The 19,989-nt window shown below is 36.8% G+C and overlaps 1 protein-coding gene across 1 annotated transcript in view; it reads right to left on the reverse strand.

Annotated features, from left to right (window-relative positions):
- The window catches only part of LOC150094425 (uncharacterized), a 54,508-nt gene extending 35,421 nt beyond the window's left edge, over positions 1 to 19,087 (reverse strand). The window contains exon 1 of the mRNA XM_090412312.1: positions 18,951 to 19,087. The gene's annotated coding sequence lies outside the window, so the exon portion shown is untranslated. The remainder of the gene's footprint in view (positions 1 to 18,950) is intronic.
- Positions 19,088 to 19,989: the final 902 nt, after the last annotated feature.

Raw genomic sequence — 19,989 nt, forward strand, 5'->3', positions numbered from 1 at the left:
ACAACAAATTGAGTTTGACGAATGATGTTCAGAATAAATTTGGATCTGGAGACGGGGCGTGAGCTAATCATAAGAATTGGATACCGAAACGTAAAATTAATTATCCAACTAACTAAATTGCCTTCTTCATGACCAGTCCAATCAGGATTTGCGCTTACATGATAAGCAAAAAAGTTTTAAGTTTGATTACATTTTGGAAGATTTTTTGAAAAATAATTCTATATTGGTTTCTTTTCCTGAATAAATATAATCAACTGGAAAACAACTGTCAAAGATGGAATTAAACTAACAAATAATAAACAGCTAAATACAATACTTTATGCAGATGATCAAGTACTAATTTCAAATTCAGAAAATAAACTCTAAATTACAACTAACCATCTAAATGAAATAGCAAAAAAAAATTTTAATGAAAATCTCTAAAACAAAAGCTATGGCAATGTGTGGAAACACCATTCAAAATGTCAAAATTATGCTTAACAATAAAATAATAGAACAAGTTACAGAATTCAAATACTTAGGAAATATAATCTCGCAATACGATACTGATTCACAATTGGAAGCAAGACTACAAATTTACAATAGAATGAATGGCATAATTAAAAGAATTTTTTTTAAAACAAATGAAAAAACAGTTTAAAAAGAAAAAAATAAAGAATGAACCAAGGAAACAGAAGGTTGCCAGCAATTTAGAAGCAGCTGTTATACCTTGTGGCTACCATAACGTAAGCCACAAGAACACTGCTATCAAATTATTAAAAATCGCACTTTTCGTTTGTAGAAGACCTCCTGCCTTTGCATAATAGGAAGTGCAAGCTGGAACTGGTCTTTATTAATTTATATTTAAACAGTATATTAAAATGTTATTTATTAATAAACATCGATATTGCTATCACAAATACGTTTTAAAGTTCTTAACATTCTCTCTATTCATTTGAAAGTATTATTGTATAAACAGCAGTATTCATGGCCACTAAATGCGTTACTGTGGTATGTGAATGTAATCTTTCAAATCATGCCAATTGTAGCCTTCTATGTTCTGCCTCGTGTAGAGGAGACAGGGCGAATTCCGATGTAGCCTGATACTGTAAATGTTGTAGCAAGTTTCATCGTTCACAAAACAAAAATGTGTCCTTTAAACCGTACATTCTATCGCATAAAGAACACCAGACTACAAATAAATGCATGTCCTTCAATCAAAAATAGCACGTCCACTACAGTACATAAACCATTGCGAATCAGCCATGCAAATCTGAAATACACCAATAATCTCGTACCCAAATCACATTGCTGTGAAGTTAATTATAGCCCATCTGTTTACCAGTACTGACCGTTGCAAATGGTCAGAATAGAAATTCTTGCTGCCCCAGAATTAGAGAATAGGGAATGAGCTTTTGAATATCACTGACTGTAAATACCAAATTCATACATTGCAACTTTGAAGTACATCAACTACTCTTCCTTCAAAAATAAATAATGGTTGATGGGATGCTGTTTGACTAACGACTACTGTGTAATAATAACATGCCGTGATACTTTCATAAGTTTCTCTTACGAAAGGGGGGTAGTCAATAAAACTGATATTAATACTGCAAGCAAGACCATATAGCAGACAGCTTTCACAATAGTGTACATGTTTGAAGAAATACTCGCTTTGGAATACTCTGTAATCAACATTTACAGTGTAATGAAATATTTTGCAACCTGCGCGTGTGTTGTCATGGTTTTAATGAGTCGAGTGTTTGAGGTTCTGATACTAGAGGAAGTGTCATAATCCTTTTGACTATTTAGTAAGTAAAATTATAAAAGAAACAACTGTTGGTATGATTTTCACTTCAGGATGATTTTAGGTCAAATTATAACATGATCCATTCGAGGACATCATGAGAAACGGTGAAATCGGGTTATGTATAATAATATGGGTGATTATCAATAGGATAATCATATTATGTTTATAACACTTCTAGTGGTGTTTACACTACACTAAACACCGGACTCAATCCGTTAGTTTGTTAAAAACAATTTTCGATAATAGGAAGAAAAACAAACTTAAGACTTAAATGTGAATAGTACTCATGAAAGCTGTAAGCCATAGTACAGTGTTAGTACTACACGCAGGTTAAAGGTTAGATACCACGGAAACCCTATTCTAGAGACCAGACATGGACTTTTTTAAGCCACTTCAGGCTTGCCACTTCGAGTGGTGGGTCCATACCGAGTGATGTTCGTCCATCAGGAATAAAGATATTCTTTCCCCCTTTTATCACGAAAACTATGCATTGGATAAATCCATTTTATCTTGTGAAATCTTTAACCGACTTACACCGTCTTACTTTCGGCATATTCGCAAAACTCTACAATCCATTCTTTCTCTCTTCTCGTATTTAGTATTCCATAGTCTTCATGTTATCTTAGTTATCCCTCCCCCCCCGCTGTGCTCCCTGTTTCCACATCACCCTAAAACCTAGGCAATCAGACCTGCGACTAGTACAAAATATGCACGTTACACACGAAAAGTTGTAAACTTTTTATAGACTGGTATTGTAGGAGCCAGATAATCCGGTAATTCGCTCTTAAGACCAAACATAAAACTTTTTCATTTTCCTTCAGGCCCCCCGATAAGCAGAATGGTTGTCTCACACCTGGAGGAAATTCGTGTACCTCGAAAAAAAAAAATGTACAATGGGATACGAACTTACAGCCTGTAGAATAGAGGATTCAATCAATTTATACACTTAGGTCAGCTAGATATTTCCACAAATCAGTTGCTTTCACGGCATTGTAGTTGTCACTTACATATCTTTACGGGTTTTGCAATATTATTTTATGTAAATCGCACCCGGTAAACGTATCAGACATTACTACCTTAGAAAGACCTGAGTTCAAATCGGGTCTAGGATACGAAGGACCTTAATAAGGGCGTTAAAACTGTGAATTGGTCAATTCCATATGGAGTTGGACTTTTTTTTTTATCTCGCAAAAATAGATAAACTAGCCAGAACTCAAGCAATTAACAAATATAATGCACTGGCTTCATAACCGTAGTTGCTTCGCTCATAACTTTAAACAACCGAACTCAACATTGGGTTGGCTACTGGTTAGATATTGAGGAAATATGAATTTTTTTCAAACCACGACTTCGAACTAAGCAAGGTGGTGGCGGTGGTCATTTCTCTGTCCGTTACACTGAGATTTCTAACTTCGTAGTCTGTGATGCAGTCTTCATTATTTTTTTAATCCAAAATGCAAAACTTTACACTTAACAACATTAAACTGGTGTCCACGCACCTCTTCTTACTCTGCTGACTTATTCAAGTCATCTTGAATGATACTATGAATCATTTCTTATTCCTAATTTTGTGTCGTTAACAAACAACTTCACATCTCCTTCAAACCATTGTCAGCATACAAATGAAATAGCAACGGCCCAAGGATGAAGGGGCTGTGGTATCCAACTTGTTATCTTCCTTCTTTGATTCTGTTTCGGTCTACAGTACTTCTTGATATCTATCGTACAGACACCATCTTGCTACACACTTTCTGCCTAATTATGTAATATCTGTCTCAAAGGTATTTGCAAAGTTCAGTAATATCAACTCAACACACAATCAGTTGACACATTTTCTAATGCATCAATTGAGTTGGATGAGAAAGACAGAAAACAAGATTTTCCTTAACAAAGACAAGTTGTTTTCTATGAAGTTATTCACTCCTGAATTTGATCCTAAAAAACTTTGCTAAAACTTAAAACCGTTCCAGAAATACTAACACGTGCCTACAATTTGCTACCTCTGTGCCTTGGGATTATCTTGCCTCACGCGCTCAGAAAGAATACAAATTATTGTGGAATCAGTAAATTCCTTGCGTATTGTTAATGACTCCTTCAAGTGCCGCATTTTTCGTTAGAAACTGACAACAATAGCTGGCTTTATCTTCAACGAGGAAAATATTTTGACAGCATTATCCTCTTCGTGAACCTTCACGGAAGTGAATGGAGAATTCAGATTTCGCTGAAAAATTCTTGAAATGTTAATAAATGGGATTAGCTATTTTACACTATCTTTAAATATATTCTCAACCGCCTTTGTTTTCGAAAAGTCTTACTAAAAATATATGTTTTCATTTCATGATACTGCAATGTTCCTAAGAGTGTGTTGCATTGTCATAGCAGCATAATTTAAATTTTAAAACAGTGTAGAATATAATAAAGTATTAAATTTCTTTCTCGTAATAAGAAAAATAATCAGATGAGAGAAGCGTGGATTTCAATTTGTTTATGCCCCCCCCCTACCGAGTTCACTTACGATGTACCGAACATTCTGACAGCATTTCTATGGCAGTTTTTTGGCCTCTAGATCTCTGATGAGAACTATTGGTTCGAAACAGCCGTCAGAATACACACGAGAAGGCTAGTTAAAGCACTAATAGAAAAAGCGCATTATGCTCCTAAGCAGTGTTTGTGTCTTTTGATTTGCAAACCAACTACGAATCCGATGGTTATATTCCCATAAGTTTTCTGATTTCGAAACTATATTTGGCTATAACATATGACTGGATCCATAATATTCTCCAGTTTTGTATAAAAATATGGAGTGCAAAGCTGTTGCTAAGGCATGGTGATAGATTGAAAATCTACTGAGATGTGGAGATTGTTACGCAAAGTTTGGAAACTGCTATCAGTAATGTAAGCTTGCATGGTTTACTAATTTAATAGTGTCTAAGTTCCAGTTCCATGTGGCATCACTGCTCTCAATATCTTTATTAATATCATCTTGGTAGATGATTTTCGTCGCCTAGTGTGATACCACCGCCTAGGATTATCTAGCCTTTGTCGCACTGACAATACCAGTGTATTAAAATAATGATGATAATAATAATAAGTATAATTAGTTAAAACTTTTAATTTTTTGTGCCTCTCACTTACGAAAGGTCGAAACTTGTAATATGTGTGTGTGTGTAATGTATTTGTATGTATGTAGCAGCGCAACATGTTATTAGTTTTTTTATACGTAAATGTTGTAGCAACTAGATAGTGACATCGGTCTGTAAAGTAGACAAAAGGGTTGAGTGATTCTCTGTGCCGTACATGCATTTATCACCGATCGCTGGCATACCAACCAGCTAGAAATTTAATCTCGTGATCCACTTCCTGCTACGAATTCTATCAGCAATCATTTATTGCAGTATCTTGTTATTCTCACGTACCCCTGATTATGTATCTTCCGTCATAAACCTCTTATATACATACGGAACGTGTTTCCTTCACGTCTTCCAACTAATTTTTTGGTGTATTAAATGTGCTGTAAATCACAGCGACACAACATTCGCAGGAAATGTTGCCATTTTAGAGCAGCACCCACCTTCCCGCTATATAGCAACCCATTCTGTCAACATCCTGCTGTCGACCTGTTTCTAATGCGAGTTGACCAACGTTTGCATTGTTCGCCCTGCTTTTTGACAAAATGAATATCCCTGCTGGGTTTCTACCAACGAAGTGTCATGGTTACGTGACTTCGCAAAAAAAACGATTCCACAAAAATCTGTTACTGACATTCAAAGTTAGTTGGAAAAGAGAGAAGAAAAGAAGCATTAAAGCATTCATTATTTTTATTGATGTTTGTTTAACGACAGTGAAAAAAGATCTTGAGCAAAATTCCAACTTTCTGTACAAACTTCTGTTTGAATTCGCGTGACTCAATCGAATAGTCGTTTATTCACTGAAAAGTAATACGCAACTTCCTGCGCCGGGGCGGCTTTAAAGCATTGTGAAAATATGATAAATCATAATTTTAGCTGTAGTTCTGTTAAAAGCTTTTTACTGCTCAAAAAAACAAGAGGGGGAACAAAAAAATTAAATGGAAAGAAAATTAGTTGCATCATAGCAATTCGATTTACTTTTATGTGCACTCTTTGCTTCATGTCTTCTTTCAGATTCGTATTACTGAAGCCGATTTCGTTCGCCGGTATCGGGCTGTCTAACAAATACACTCAGGGTTAGGACTAGTTACTCAGGAAAAAAAAAAAAATGATATTTCTAGCCAAAGCATGTTCCTTTTATTATTTTAGCATTTTATCCTTAGTGTATTTATTCAGTATTGTTGTTGTTGCCGTGTCGTCATATGGCGAAAATTGAGTACATATACCATTAAATCGAACTTAGCCGCCTCTAGTCTTTGTTATACCTAAATGACGTGTTTTCTTAATGCATGCTCTCAGGAAGATTTTTTTAAAAAAAAGTCCCTAGACCAAAATCCTTACCACTGTCATATAAGACTGTCAAACTCAGAAAAACCATATAAAGGTTCTTAGCGTCGATGAGATTTGAACCCAAGTTTTTCCGATTGAAGGGAAAATATTGCAAAGGAGCTAGGGAGGCTGTCCATCAATTTATTTATTTATTTTACTGTCTGTGTCAAGGCCATTAACTTTAACAATTATCCATTTCCTATTGTAAACTATCTAAGCAAACTTTACGCTGGTGCAAATAATATCCTTAAAGCCAGTTTTATATTTTGAAGCAAACATCGTAGCCCAGACTAGTCAACTCATCACTATCTAGCATCAGAATGGTCTAAGATGAGATCCAATACTGGTTACACGATAGTTTCTGGCCGTTCTCTTTCTCGCTGTCCTACTTCCTTTTAATCTTGCCCATTATTTAAACATTATTATATTTTTATACATGCACAACAAATCATCCCAAAGATGTACGAGTACTTACAACAATTGGCCTCTATATTTGTGAATCAATTACAACACTAATAGCAGTACGTACTTAAATATCAAATAGTAGTAGTTGCATATTAATCTTCTTCTTCTGCAGCTTTTCCCACTTAAGTAGAGTCGCTGTTTGTGGTGAGTCTCCTCCAGAACTTCCCGTCTTGGGCTGTAGCCACATCCAAGTTCTTCATCCTCAAGTCCTCCTCCACCATCTCCCTCCATCTTTTCTTTGGCCGTCCGCGCTTCCTCTTCCCCTGCACATCCATCTGCATGACCTTTCTTCCCACATACTCTTCCTCCCTCGTCATCACATGACCAAACTATCTCAACCTTGCCTCTTGTATCTTTGCTCCTAAGTTCGTAACTTTCACCGTTTCCCTTACATAGTCATTTCTCAGATGATCCTTTCTGATCACACCGCACATCCACCTAAGCATTCTCATCTCCGCTTCCTCCATTCTGCTGATGTTATTTTTCCTCAGGGCCACCGTTTCCAAAGCATACGTCATAATTGGTCTCACTACTGTCCTGTAAATTTTGCCTTTTAGATTGATCGGCACCCGCTTATCACATAGCACTCCATCCATCTCTCTACAGTTCCTCCATCCTGCTTGTATCCTGCATCCCACTTCCTTCTCAGCTTCACCATCCTCTTTCACTGTTGAACCTAAGTATCTAAAGTCAGTGACCTTCCTGATGACATTTCCTTCCAACTCCAGATCTGTCTCCTGGCTGCCATCCACTTTGCAGTACATATACTCGGTCTTACTTCTGCTCAGTCTCATACCTCTCTCTTCCAGTACTTTCCCCCAACTTTCCAGTTTGGCTGCCACTTCTTCTTCTCTTGATTCTGCACACAGCACGATGTCATCTGCATACAACATAGTCCAAGGCGCGTCTTCTCTCACTTCCTCCGTCACCACCTCCATCACAGTATTAAACAGGAACGGACTTAATGCAGACCCTTGATGCAAGACAACTGTCACTGGAAAACTTTCTGTCACTCCCAGTCAGGTTCGAACACCTGTCTTCACATTTCTGTACATCTCCCGCACCAACCTGATATATTTCTCCGGTATATTTGTGAATCAGTTACATTTTCATTGTGTTGGACATCAACTTTATTCCTCTGTAATTCTTACAGTCTTGTGCATCCCCTTTACCCTTCTTCTCCCTCAGACACCTCCAGACTTCTTGCCTTGGCACTCTATCATACGCTTTTTCCAGATTAATAAATACCATATGTAGCTCCCGTTGCTTCTCTCGAAATTTTTCCATCATCTGTCGTACCCCAAAGATAGTATCTGTGGCCGATCGACCAGGCATGAAGCCAAATTGCTCCTTTGCAATCTCCACCTCCTTCCTCAGTCTTCCATCAAGAACCCTTTCTAGGATTTTCATTGTGTGGGACATCAACTTTATTCCTCTGTAATTCTTACAGTCTTGTGCATCCCCTTTACCCTTGTAAATGGGGACAAGAGTACTTTTCCTCCATTCCTCGGATATATTTTCCTGCTGGCAAACTTTCATGAACAGGTCCCACAGCAGGTCAATTCCCTCTTCCCCTGGAGCCTTTCATGCCACCACTGGAATTCTGTCGGGGCCCACCGATTTTCCATTCCTCATTCTTTTCATGGCCTCCTTCACTTCCACTCTACTGATGTTCTGCACCATCTTCTCTGCGAGTCCTCGCATTTTCCTCATTCAAAAGGCCCTCATAGTATATTCTCCATCTGTTTCTTATGTCCATCCCTCCATAATATTCTTCCTTCAGCGTCTTTGATCTGCCTCACATGTATGATGTCCTTTGAAGCCTTATTTCTACATTTTGCCAATCGATAATATGCCAGTAGTTGCATATTAATAACAACCTATATTCGATCTGTTATAACCTATATTTGTAAATTACAAATTAACAATCAGTAACAACCAAAGCAACGCTTTATTCATTAAATATCTAATTACTTAATTGCTTGTCATTTACGCTTCCCAGTATGTTTATAATGAAATCAAACTACAAGTACTCATTATTTTTTGGAAGCGCGGATATATCTGGCAGCACTGCAACATTGAGGTCACTTCGAAATCCTCCGAAATCGCTAGTATTTTAGGGACATCAATTTTTGTAGACAAACAAAAGATACTTTTAAATTCAGATCAACAGTTAGCTCTACGTAAAGTTTGCTGTTTTATCCCCAATGACAAGATAAGTTGGGTTGAGGTTCAAGTTGGCTAATAAATATCAGATAAAAGATGGGGGGAGTGAACTAATGCGGGTGTACAGCCAGTTAGGTCTAATTATTTGTTCACACTTTGCATTAATATTATGAATTTAAAATTTCTATTCCAGGATTGCATTAGTAAAAAAAAAAAAAAAATGGAAACTCCTTATTAATTTCACCAGATTTAAACGTATTGGCGACAGTTTCTAGCGAATGCAGATACGGAAATCGGAATTATGAAAGAAATTGAAACGGTTCACTCACTGCTGTTTTTAATATGTACAGAGATCGGAGAAATGAAATGTGGTTCTGTTGCACAAATTCATTTTACGGAGTAAAATGATTTGATGGTGCGCCAGTTACTATCCTCGATTCTATGCTTTATAAGTACGAAGTAGAAGTCCACAAATTTGTTTAAGCTTTTCTCTCTGCGCCATATATGTCCTGCGTCCTACAAATTTGTTTCAATTCTCTGAAGAGCACAAATAATACTGTGCTATAAAAATAAATAAAGCCATCTGTTTAAAGCTCTTTTTTTTTTTAAGGTGAAATAAAACAAATTACTATATTTGAACTACTCTGTAAACCAATCGGAAGAACAAGCATACTTTTCTGGTCTAAAGACCGCCATTTATTCAGTCCAGGACACGAGATACATTTCTTATGTATTTTAGAGTAAGGTGTATATGTTCACTGAAGAAAAGTTAGTCTCATGCGGAAGGGAGAAGGATGAACACCGGGAAACTCGTATTGTTACCCCGAAGAACAGCTTAATCGGTTAACAGGCAAAACATACTTCACGTGTAACATTTGCTGCTTTGGACTGTCCCTAAACACACTTAATGTCTTGGCATTACGGTACTTATATCCTCCCACAATTTGTCAAGAATCACTACGTAATAAACACTATTTTTTAATAATTTTTTTTAGGAATAAAATGGATTTATTGATTTTAAGCGAGCCACGTGTATACTGTTTTGTGAAATGGCCTGTCTTAACGTATTCTACAAGGAAATAAACTACGATAAACAGCAGGGATTAAAACTGGTTTTGCATGCTACCGTACTATGTTAATAACAATAAACTACGTTATCAGTACGTTCATTTATTGTGATTACAGGGTTCTGAGAAAATAACGTGCACAAATCATCGTATTAGACTATCACATGACAGTCATTATCGAGTTTGCTTTGATCTGGGTTTACAACAGAAAAAAAGTCTTATGAAGACTGTCATTCCCAACAGAAATAAGTCTTATAGATATCTGATATTAGTAACATAACTGTGGTATTTCATCTAAATTACACACCCGTCCGATAATGGAAGGAAAAGAATATCTACATATTCCAACGCTTTCCATTTTTGTATTGATATAACTTCATGAATAAATAAAAAATAAAAAAAAAATAGATGTTCTTCACACCAGTAAGGTGTTCGGAAGCATCTTATTATCGCTTTAAATGTATATTGTACCATTACAAATAACAGATGTTGCCGATGTATCGCGTTAAGCCTCGGTAGCGTAGTGTCTGCGGCAAGCGCTTGGATTCGAATCCCTCAAAAAGTTCATTCCCAGGTTTTTTCTCTTAGTATCGAGTTAGTCAGTCTCGGACCGGGGCTGTGAGAGGGTTCCCTCCTCCCCCTTCCACACAGATAGATCGGCCTCGAACACACATAACTAAAGACATCACCACACTCTTAAATTTATTTTCAGTTTCTTATCACAGTAAATTCTATGCTGAATGATGACTACTAGCAGATATTTCAAGTAACGTTGAATCGTTAGGTGTTTTGTCGTTAATTGTTATATTTCCTTGCTTTACAGGGAATATAAAAATAAAAAAATAAAAAAAGCGGCTCGTGCCTTGAGATCGTGGGGGTGCTGCAACTTTCGAAATATATTTGGATAAAATATCAAAATTATGGTAAAAATTAAAAAAAAATTAAAAATGAAAAAATATTGTTTATTATCGATAAAATTATACAGTTTAGTATAAATCAAAATTACTTAAAAATAAAATCCATTCCTTTAATTGTAATTAAAGGAATGGATTTACAATATTTGGAATATTTAATTTACAATTAAATCCTTTAATTGTAATGTCCGAATATTTAAAGAGACGGAGTAGACACGATAAGCACCACTAACACTCTACTACTGGCACAAACGCATATAAACAACAGTGGAACTGCGCAACGGACAGTGCCGCAGCTCGCATCTCACTGTGACATGCATATGCTTGCACACGTAGCAATATGACGCTGTGGTAAACACAGTGCTGCTAGCTTCCTTCGCCTTCCTAAGTGCTACAAGATGAATTTTTATTATATTTTATATAAAATAAGAGAATTTTATAGGATTGTTGATGATAAAAATTAAATATTACAAGCAAATATAAAGAAATTAATAAATATATTTATATATCGAGAAAAATTGGGGTGCTGCAGTTCCGCAGTGCCCTATGCACGAGCCGCCGTATTCAGTATAATGAAAGTGATATTATTTTCTCTCTTTTTTTCTTTTTTTTTTTAGAATGGGAAAATTTGTTAGTTTTTCTTTGCATTCATAGATGGCGTTGATCTTTTTGTGTTAAGAGAACTGCGTGCAGTTTCCTTAGCACAAAATTGTGGCAGCAAACTGATTTCTATTCCGCGATTTTTTAGGACTGAATTTTTTGCTTATTTTTTTTTTATTACTTAATGAATAATAATATAACATTTTGTATAATTAGCGACCTTAAAATTAAAGACCCACTTATCAAAATAGTTAGACACCCGTATTGTATCGTACTGGATGCGATGACGTTGTTATGTGTTGCACTCCAATAATACATAGTTTTACTCCTAAAAGAATAAGAAATTATTTAATATGCATGTCGAGATTAGGAATTGTCGTTGTTTTTTAATTTTCAGTATTTTTGATGTTTGTCTATCGAATGTTGAAGATGATCTTCGGATATACTTGAAGTATTTGAAAAGAAAAATGAATAAACATTTAGCACCCAGAATAGATATTAAGTGCGATTTATTGAGGCCGAATTGCTTTCTATTACTTCTGAGGATGAGATTGTAATTATTGCGACTGTGAAAGTCCGCAATATGCCACTCTACTTTCACCATTTCACACACACAGCCCAGTTAGCCGGTCTTGGGGGTGGACAGTAGGGTTTTTCCCCAGTTTATCCTGGGATTTTTCACCCGCAAAGCAGGCAAACCGGCCTTGAGAACTTAACACTACGGACATGGGATACACCGGGGCGTAGGGCTGACCACCTTATCCTGTGAACTGTTTGAGGTCCGATGATTAATAAATCCTCGACACCGCAAAGTAAAAGACGGATAAGGAAGATGATATGAGATATATTATTTTCCGTAATATGCAGATATTTACTGTTGACTCGTTAATTATACCGATGAAGAAGTGCCCCCCCCCATCAACACCCAGTATTTCCTTATGGCTTTTGTGCAGTGCCGTAACGAGGGCGTGGCGAAAGAGGCGCCCGCCACGGGCGCAACTAGGTTTGGGGCGCAAAACGTATAACTTATTTGTCACTTTTGGGTTGGGGGAGCAAGTTAGAAACTTGCCACAGGCGCTTCATACCCTCATTACGTCACTGCTTTTGTGAATATCACTACTTAAAAAACTGAATATTCTCTTTTCATGTAAACGAGACGTCCAGCGTTGCCTGCATGTGGAGGTGAGCAGTGACTTGATTTATTGCAATATAGTTGCATATTTTCGCTGTACAAGATTCCGCAGTCAATTGTTGTGCTGTATCATATGAGCATCACTCACACATACCCTGTCATAGATTCCTCACTGCTCATTACCCAATCTTAAAAAGTTGGCAGTGTTTTGTTTCTACGTGACATGCACTTCTGCACCATTTTTCAAGACGATCGAAAAATGTTGATTATTCAACATAATAAACCATTTTTATTTATTACACACAGTAATGAATAAAACCCACTCTCCAAGTAATGTACTACAGGTTTGCAACCTTTAATAGGTTGAACTATAGAGATAACTAATGCAATAGACTGGTGCAGATGCTTCGTTTTTCTCACCGGTGAATTTTATACTTAAAGATAAATTAATTAAATCTTTGTCTGAAAGCAACGAGTTCGTTGGAAACAAACCACGTAGATAACGTGATTTTCGTCTCAGAAAAATAAACATTGGAGGGGGGGGGGGATTTCCTTTCGTTTAAATACAAACTTTGGACCATTAATGGCGTAATAGTTACCCACGCACACATTTTTTTTTTTTTTTTTATTTATCTTTGAATTTCATACTTAGGGAGGCGCATTGTGTTTACACTATGCTTAAGTAATTTTTCTGCGAAGAATTTTTTATGTATTTCTCGATAATTTGATTTTTTTTTTTTTTTTTTTTTTTCTTGCACGTACTTTTCCGGAGTCGCATTACGTGGGAGTTCTTGAATTAATATCGAAACGTTTTAGGGTAGAGTACTAATTCGAAGCCTTTCCTCAAAGTTCTGGAGAAAAAGTAAATCTTATAGAAATGTGTGCTTTGTATATGACATGTAGCGTTGTTCAGGCGTTCACAGACTGCTCGGCCCCCGACTGTTTACATGTACTCAAGTATTGCTCAATTCGCTTGGTAATTATTCAGAATGAAAATACTGCTCGTCATCTTCCGTATGTCACTTCTGATTGTTTACTTGTGTCGAAGTTCAGCTGTTTTAATTGATGTGACAAAACGGGAGAAAAACATCTGCCAGAAAGTAGGCAGAGAAAAGTTATCCACGATGCTGGTACCAGTCTATATGGAAATGAGGTCATTCGTCATAACTGTCTCACCCCAGACAGTGTAGACTTAACATGGACTTAACGTTACGCACGAATGCGACAGGAAAACACCATCAGTGCATAATAGTTAAGAGATGCTACTTAAGCCTCCCTAAGATGTGGAACGAGGATGCAACAGGTGACGGAGCATTTCACAATCAAGAGAGTGCTTGAATGAAACTCGCTTTTCAGCGTCGAGCACTTTTATTTCGAGTGGCTTTTGTCAGGGGTAGTTTAGGCGTGAACGAATAGCTTCATTTCTAAATATGCTGCTTTGAATTCCCGGGAATTACATCAAAGAATGGAAGTCACCAATGGTGAATGTCTCATTTATGTTACTTCAGATGCAAAGCATTAGTCTACCGATATTAGAGAATGAATTATTTATTTGGCATAAAAATATATATCCTATTTTATTCTTATTATGTAACCCCTCCAGGGAGTCCAAAGACTCATCGAGGGAGGGCACCTACTTTACAACTCTCCGTCTCCACTAACCGCAACTACCTTCATCATCTACACCAAAGCAATCTGCCGCCAACCACCACCACTAGTATTTTCACAGACAAACACAAATATCCATGCTCACGGCGGGATTCGAACCCGTCGCCTTTTGACTAGAGAGTGGATACGCTAGCTACTCGGCCAACCAGGCCGACAATTTTTCCAAGAGAATTTATATTCTGCAGAGAATTTCAGTTCATCTCTCAGATGAACTGGAATTCTCTGCAGTCCTGTGTGTTGCCTCTTTCTGTTTCTCTTGTCACTCTTTTAATGCACTAGCTGGGAAATGCAATTGTCGCGTGAGTAGTAGCGAACGTTTCACCATTGACTAGCCATCGAAGAAGCAAAACCTATTGGGACCTTGAAAAAAATATATATATAAATACAGAAAAACAATACTACTTCCATATTCGCAAATTCATGATAATTCTGAATACGATTAGAGGTTCAGTATTACTCTGAATGTTTATAAACAGAGGTTTTACCAAACTAAATTTCCTGAAAGTCTGTAGAAATTATGGATGGCTGGCTGGTCAAACTTATAAAATTGGCCAGCTTAGTTTACGAGTGAAACTCAGTAACACTATTAAAGTATCTCAACACTCCACAATGTAGTGCTGAGATGCTTTAATAACTACGAGCTCATTTAGGATTCACGGAATCAAGTTGGGAGACGAGATAAGAATTTTTGAGAAAAAAAGACACAGTCTGAGAATACACAATCTACTATATAACACATAAACGTTTCTTGACCTTAGTGGCCCCGTTTACAATCCCAGTTATTCTCTGGATAATAGATAATTGAAGTTTGGCTGTCACACACACACACACACAGTACGTCAGATATCCACCCGTCCTGCTTAAGTGGCAGAGAGTGAATAGCTCCATCTTCGCTTTTTGTGAATGTCTTCAGGTAATTTTCATCATCCGATGAGATCGCTACCCTGATTAATACAGACTTGCTGTATTTTGTCTCTAGTGCAGTGTCTCGGATTGTTTTGCCTTATACTAATATGCTGTATGTTACAACTTTTCGTGGGCGCGTTTATCATAAAATATGATTTTTTTTATTTTAATAATTCTACTTCCTTTATTTTGGATTGTATGAATTTTCTTGCTTTCAATTTATTTCGAATGACCTTCGCATTGTGGTGAACACAAAAAAGCAAAAAAACAACAACTGGGTTTAAGAATGGAATAGTCTGGCGATTGAATAGGCACAGCATTAGAAATCTTAGCATTACAATGTAGGAATATTATGGGCTGTATAAGCACGGACAGGGACATTTTTAATCTATTGATCCAACCTGTAGTCGCTGGAGGCCTCGCCAGCATCTTATATAAAAATTTGAAATATACAAGGAATTCAGTTTTCAGTTATCGGATTGAATGATGAAACTTTATATTAAAACAAATGTTCCGATTCATCTTATCAAAGAGCTTATATCATGGGCTATTTCCCGTATGAAATGAAGTGTGAAAACAGTTCTTTGCTTTACCATATTTTCATTTTCCATTAATTAACAACTACTTCTTTTACGATGACATTATTCTGAATATAATATCCTAAACCAATGGCAAGACAGGCAGAAGGAACTCATTTTTGCCAGGCCCCTAAATAAATATTTTTGGGCATTTAGATCAATCGTGTTATTGTCCTCTTGCTAATGACTTCTCGAAAAACGAATCTCGAGGAAAGGGTCATCATAAACCGCACTCTACTTGTGAGGTGTGGCAGGTTAATTACCGATGTTTACGTTTCCTAATAAAATGTGCTTCATCAATCCGCCCCCCCCCCCCCGAAAAGATATCAGCTGATACAGTTCATTCTCCTCCTGGCTGCTAGCGCGGTTGTGTCATGGCCTACCAATCAGATGGCATCTCCCAGATGATGCATGTAAATTGCTCTGTAACACGTAGGCCATCTGAGAGATGACGTTTCTTTTATAGTGGCACTAACAGTTAGGCCATTTTAAAATGAAATATTTCCATTTCTGGTAACAGAGAATGATTCATATATCTAATACAAAAGAAAACGTTTTTTCATCTCTGAACAATGGCCGAGCTGACAAGAATGCACAGTGCAGTAGCAATCCGAGCTAAGCCGGCATCCTCCATTGTCATCCCAGAGATTGCAATGTAGCTGTAGGGCATGCCATTGGTCATAGACACGCAATCTTAGAGGATGCTTCAAGATATCATCCTGACAGTGCCAAACGAGCGCAAAGGGTAAACATTAAAATCGCTGAATTGATATTGGTAGGAGATTTCTGTCCTTTAATCCAACCATATGTGCCATTGAAATTTTTTTTTTTTTTTTTTTAATGAGTCGAAAAAGCATCATATCTAGCATATGTGTTCAGTCCGATTGATATCGTAATTCTTTCATTCTATCATTTAAACTGTTCCTTTATTTAAAAAAAAAAAAATTAAACTTTCAGTTTAAGGTGAAGGCCGAACCTCATGCATATCTAATGGCTTGATGTCGGGAAAAAGAATATCCAGGGAAATGGGAGAGATGAAAAGGCACCATCGCAAAGACTGTAGTTCGTCACTTGTTAATCACGCAGTTTCCCTTACATTTTCTGCAGCCTTATTCGAGAACATTATTAGGTGGTAGATGAATTTCACATCCAATGCGAAATCGCCACCGTGCTTATTGGTTTGGAAAGTTCCAATTAGTTTCTATGGAAGACTTCTACATTCATTAGAAAAGCCTATTTGTATTTTTACTCGTTAGTAAGTCCTTTACTGCAGATGATTATTAGCTTGATAATGAACGCTTTCATTGATAGGAAAGGCGAAGGACTTTTGTACATAAAGTAAAAAAAGTATTTTGATTACATTACCGAGTCCCGCCCTAATTCGAGAATTAACTGTCGATATTCCGAAGTCCTCCAAATGAAAAACAAAAATTGGAGTTAATTCGACAAACTTTTGTCTTCCATACGACAATTCATTAACATCCATGCAGCTGGAGTCCAAGGATAATTTGTGTGCGGACGAACACAGCCCAATGCCAATGGAAACAAAACGAATCTAACAAGGTGCCTGCGTATTTTGCGGATTTTACATGAATGCTATACCAAAACACACCTTTTCTAATAGCCACCATTCATTTTCTTGCTTATTTTATAAACATATTGTTCCAAAAGAGCAATGGTGGTTGGATGAATTTTATTGCAGATTCAGAGCATCAAATTGTATTAAATTCTAGTCGCCGACTGGAATTATTAATATAAAATTGGAATATTACACTGACAATAACTCTCCGCATTCCATTTCTTGCCTTCTTCCTGTACCGTAGCTATTAATTAATACAGAAATTCAGTTCAATTTAAAGTTGTTAAAATATACCTTAAGTACACCACCACATAGGATGCAAAGAGATAAGTAGCTATTGACATTTGAGTGTCAACAATCAAATTTCTTACCTATTTCATGCTTTGCTTTCAACTATTCTGGTTGTCAATGTTCACGATTTTCCGCTTTCTTTTAACACACTAGAAAAGTTCTGATCTCCCGTAGTGTTAGGATTTGATTCTGCAACAGAGCTGCTGCTAATCGGTCGTCATGGTAACAGACTATATAAGCATTTTTCAACAAATTTGTGAACTGTCACATTATATCCTTCAGCAAGATGACCAAAAATTGGAACGCTCAAGAAGAGATACTTCAAACGAAGAAGGAATTTCATTTTTTTTTATTTTTATTATTATTATTTTTTTAATCTTTGGAAATGTTTACGTATATTTTCAGCCACCAACCTGGTATTAATGCAAAAAAAGTGGATTAATTAGCACCAAGAAAACATGGCATATAACCCTTTTGCATGTATTTTCTTAAACTGCTACTTTTTTATTATTATTTTATTTTAAATATACGTTCACGAACAATATAAAAGACAAAATATGAGGTCTGTCACGGTTTACTAGATTCATGTAACTATAAACTATGCATCACCCTGCATATGATCACTCGTTTGGCGTTGGTAGCATGTAACTGTAGCTATTGAAGTACCGTCACGCCAAAAGCGATATGTCGCTTTTGATGTTTTAATAGGTTAGTATTGAATTCATTCCATCTACTAATAAATTCAAATAGGTCATTTTAAAAGCACTGTTGTAGTTTGCATCAGGTATCATAGCGTTCGTTGGCGAGTTTGGCCGAAAATAAATTGGAAACATAAAAGTTTATTTATGTTTCAAATGAGAAGTATTCTTCCTTGTAGTTACCACTGAAACTTTTAAGTATTCAAAAGTATGTTACTAGTAAATTGCGCTCACAAGGGCACACCCAGAAACCGGGAAGTGTGTGTGTGTGTGGGGGGGGAGGAATATAATATAGTTGCTAAAGCAAATTCCTCGTACATTTCTTGCTAAACACTGATTAAATTATTTTAAAATGCTCAGGATTCGCTGCAATTGGATCTCATATAGGTTAAGCTACCTACTGCGCATTTCTAATACGAAAGAAAAAAATGTTTTAGAAAATTCTTATGAAAGGTTAGCATTTACGTAATCACCGAATGCTTATTGTTTCAAAGCATTTTGTTTATCTTAATAGAATAAGTTAATTAATTTGAATAACGGAGCGACAAATCTCTTCGTATGCGGTACCGGCATAGAGAAATTTCTTCTTTATCTCCTTGTTCCTATCTAACAACAGACATGTGCTTCAGCATCTACTTACCCTTTGAACTGAAGGACATCTAAATGGCTCTTCTCTCATCTTGCTCTTGACATGAAACAACTTCACGATTGCCCCGCTAAACCTGCTGATAGGCCACCGAGAACACGCGCACACAATTCCACACCACCACCATAACGACTATTACTCAGGAGGAGGAAAGCCAAGCATTTCCTGATAAACACACATGCGCAGTGGGTTGTAACGGTTGTAAATAGTCACGCTGAGTGAAAGTACCGCCAGGAAGCACACGTCAGGAAGAGAGAGAGAGAGAGAGAGAGAAAGATGCCATTCAGCTGTACGTCCAGTAAACATGACATGCTGGCAGAGTTCACTCAGGAACGGAAACAAGTGGGACTGCCCCACTTTCTGTAAGTTAAAGGGGTAAAATTGTGTTGTCCGAATGACCTCCTGTGGGATTACAACACCCTTAATAGTTTTGTCACAAATTAAAAAACTATTTATCACGGACAAACTGCCATTTATTCCTCGAATGATGGATCCTGGAATTTGAATATTCTTCTCTTGAAATACATTCTGAATCAGTGGTTTACTTACACGTAGTTCCTCATTCGCAAGCTTACATGAAATTGTTTTCGTAAGCTTCTTTGCTTTAACGCATTACAGAGTTGAAAGATTGGGAAAGTTTTCTCCTGCAGAACAGACAAATCGACCACAGAGTACGCACAATTTACACCGACATAAATACACTCGGCTCATAGATTTATCCGTCCCCATTCATACTACTAATTAACCACAGTAATAAGTTGAGATATAGGATATCGTTGGTTGTTTTCAGTTAAGAGCCGTATGCTAGAGGATTATATTTGTTAATTACGTGTGCTTTTGCTCGTTTCCCCCCCTTTTTTTTTTCTTCGGGGGGGGTGGGGTGGTAAAAAAACTTGAGTTTCTAGGAGACAAAACCTTGCCATCTCCATATATAAGACAGGCGAAGTGTCTACAGATACCAGTAACCATAAAACAGCAGTAATACAGAAAATATGCAGATAATATATATATATATATATAGTCCCTCAAATGT

Source organism: Typopeltis vanoorti, chromosome 22, assembly GCF_054136105.1.
Source record: "Typopeltis vanoorti isolate ZY-2024b chromosome 22, IOZ_Tvanoo_1.0, whole genome shotgun sequence".
NCBI lineage: Eukaryota > Metazoa > Arthropoda > Arachnida > Uropygi > Thelyphonidae > Typopeltis > Typopeltis vanoorti.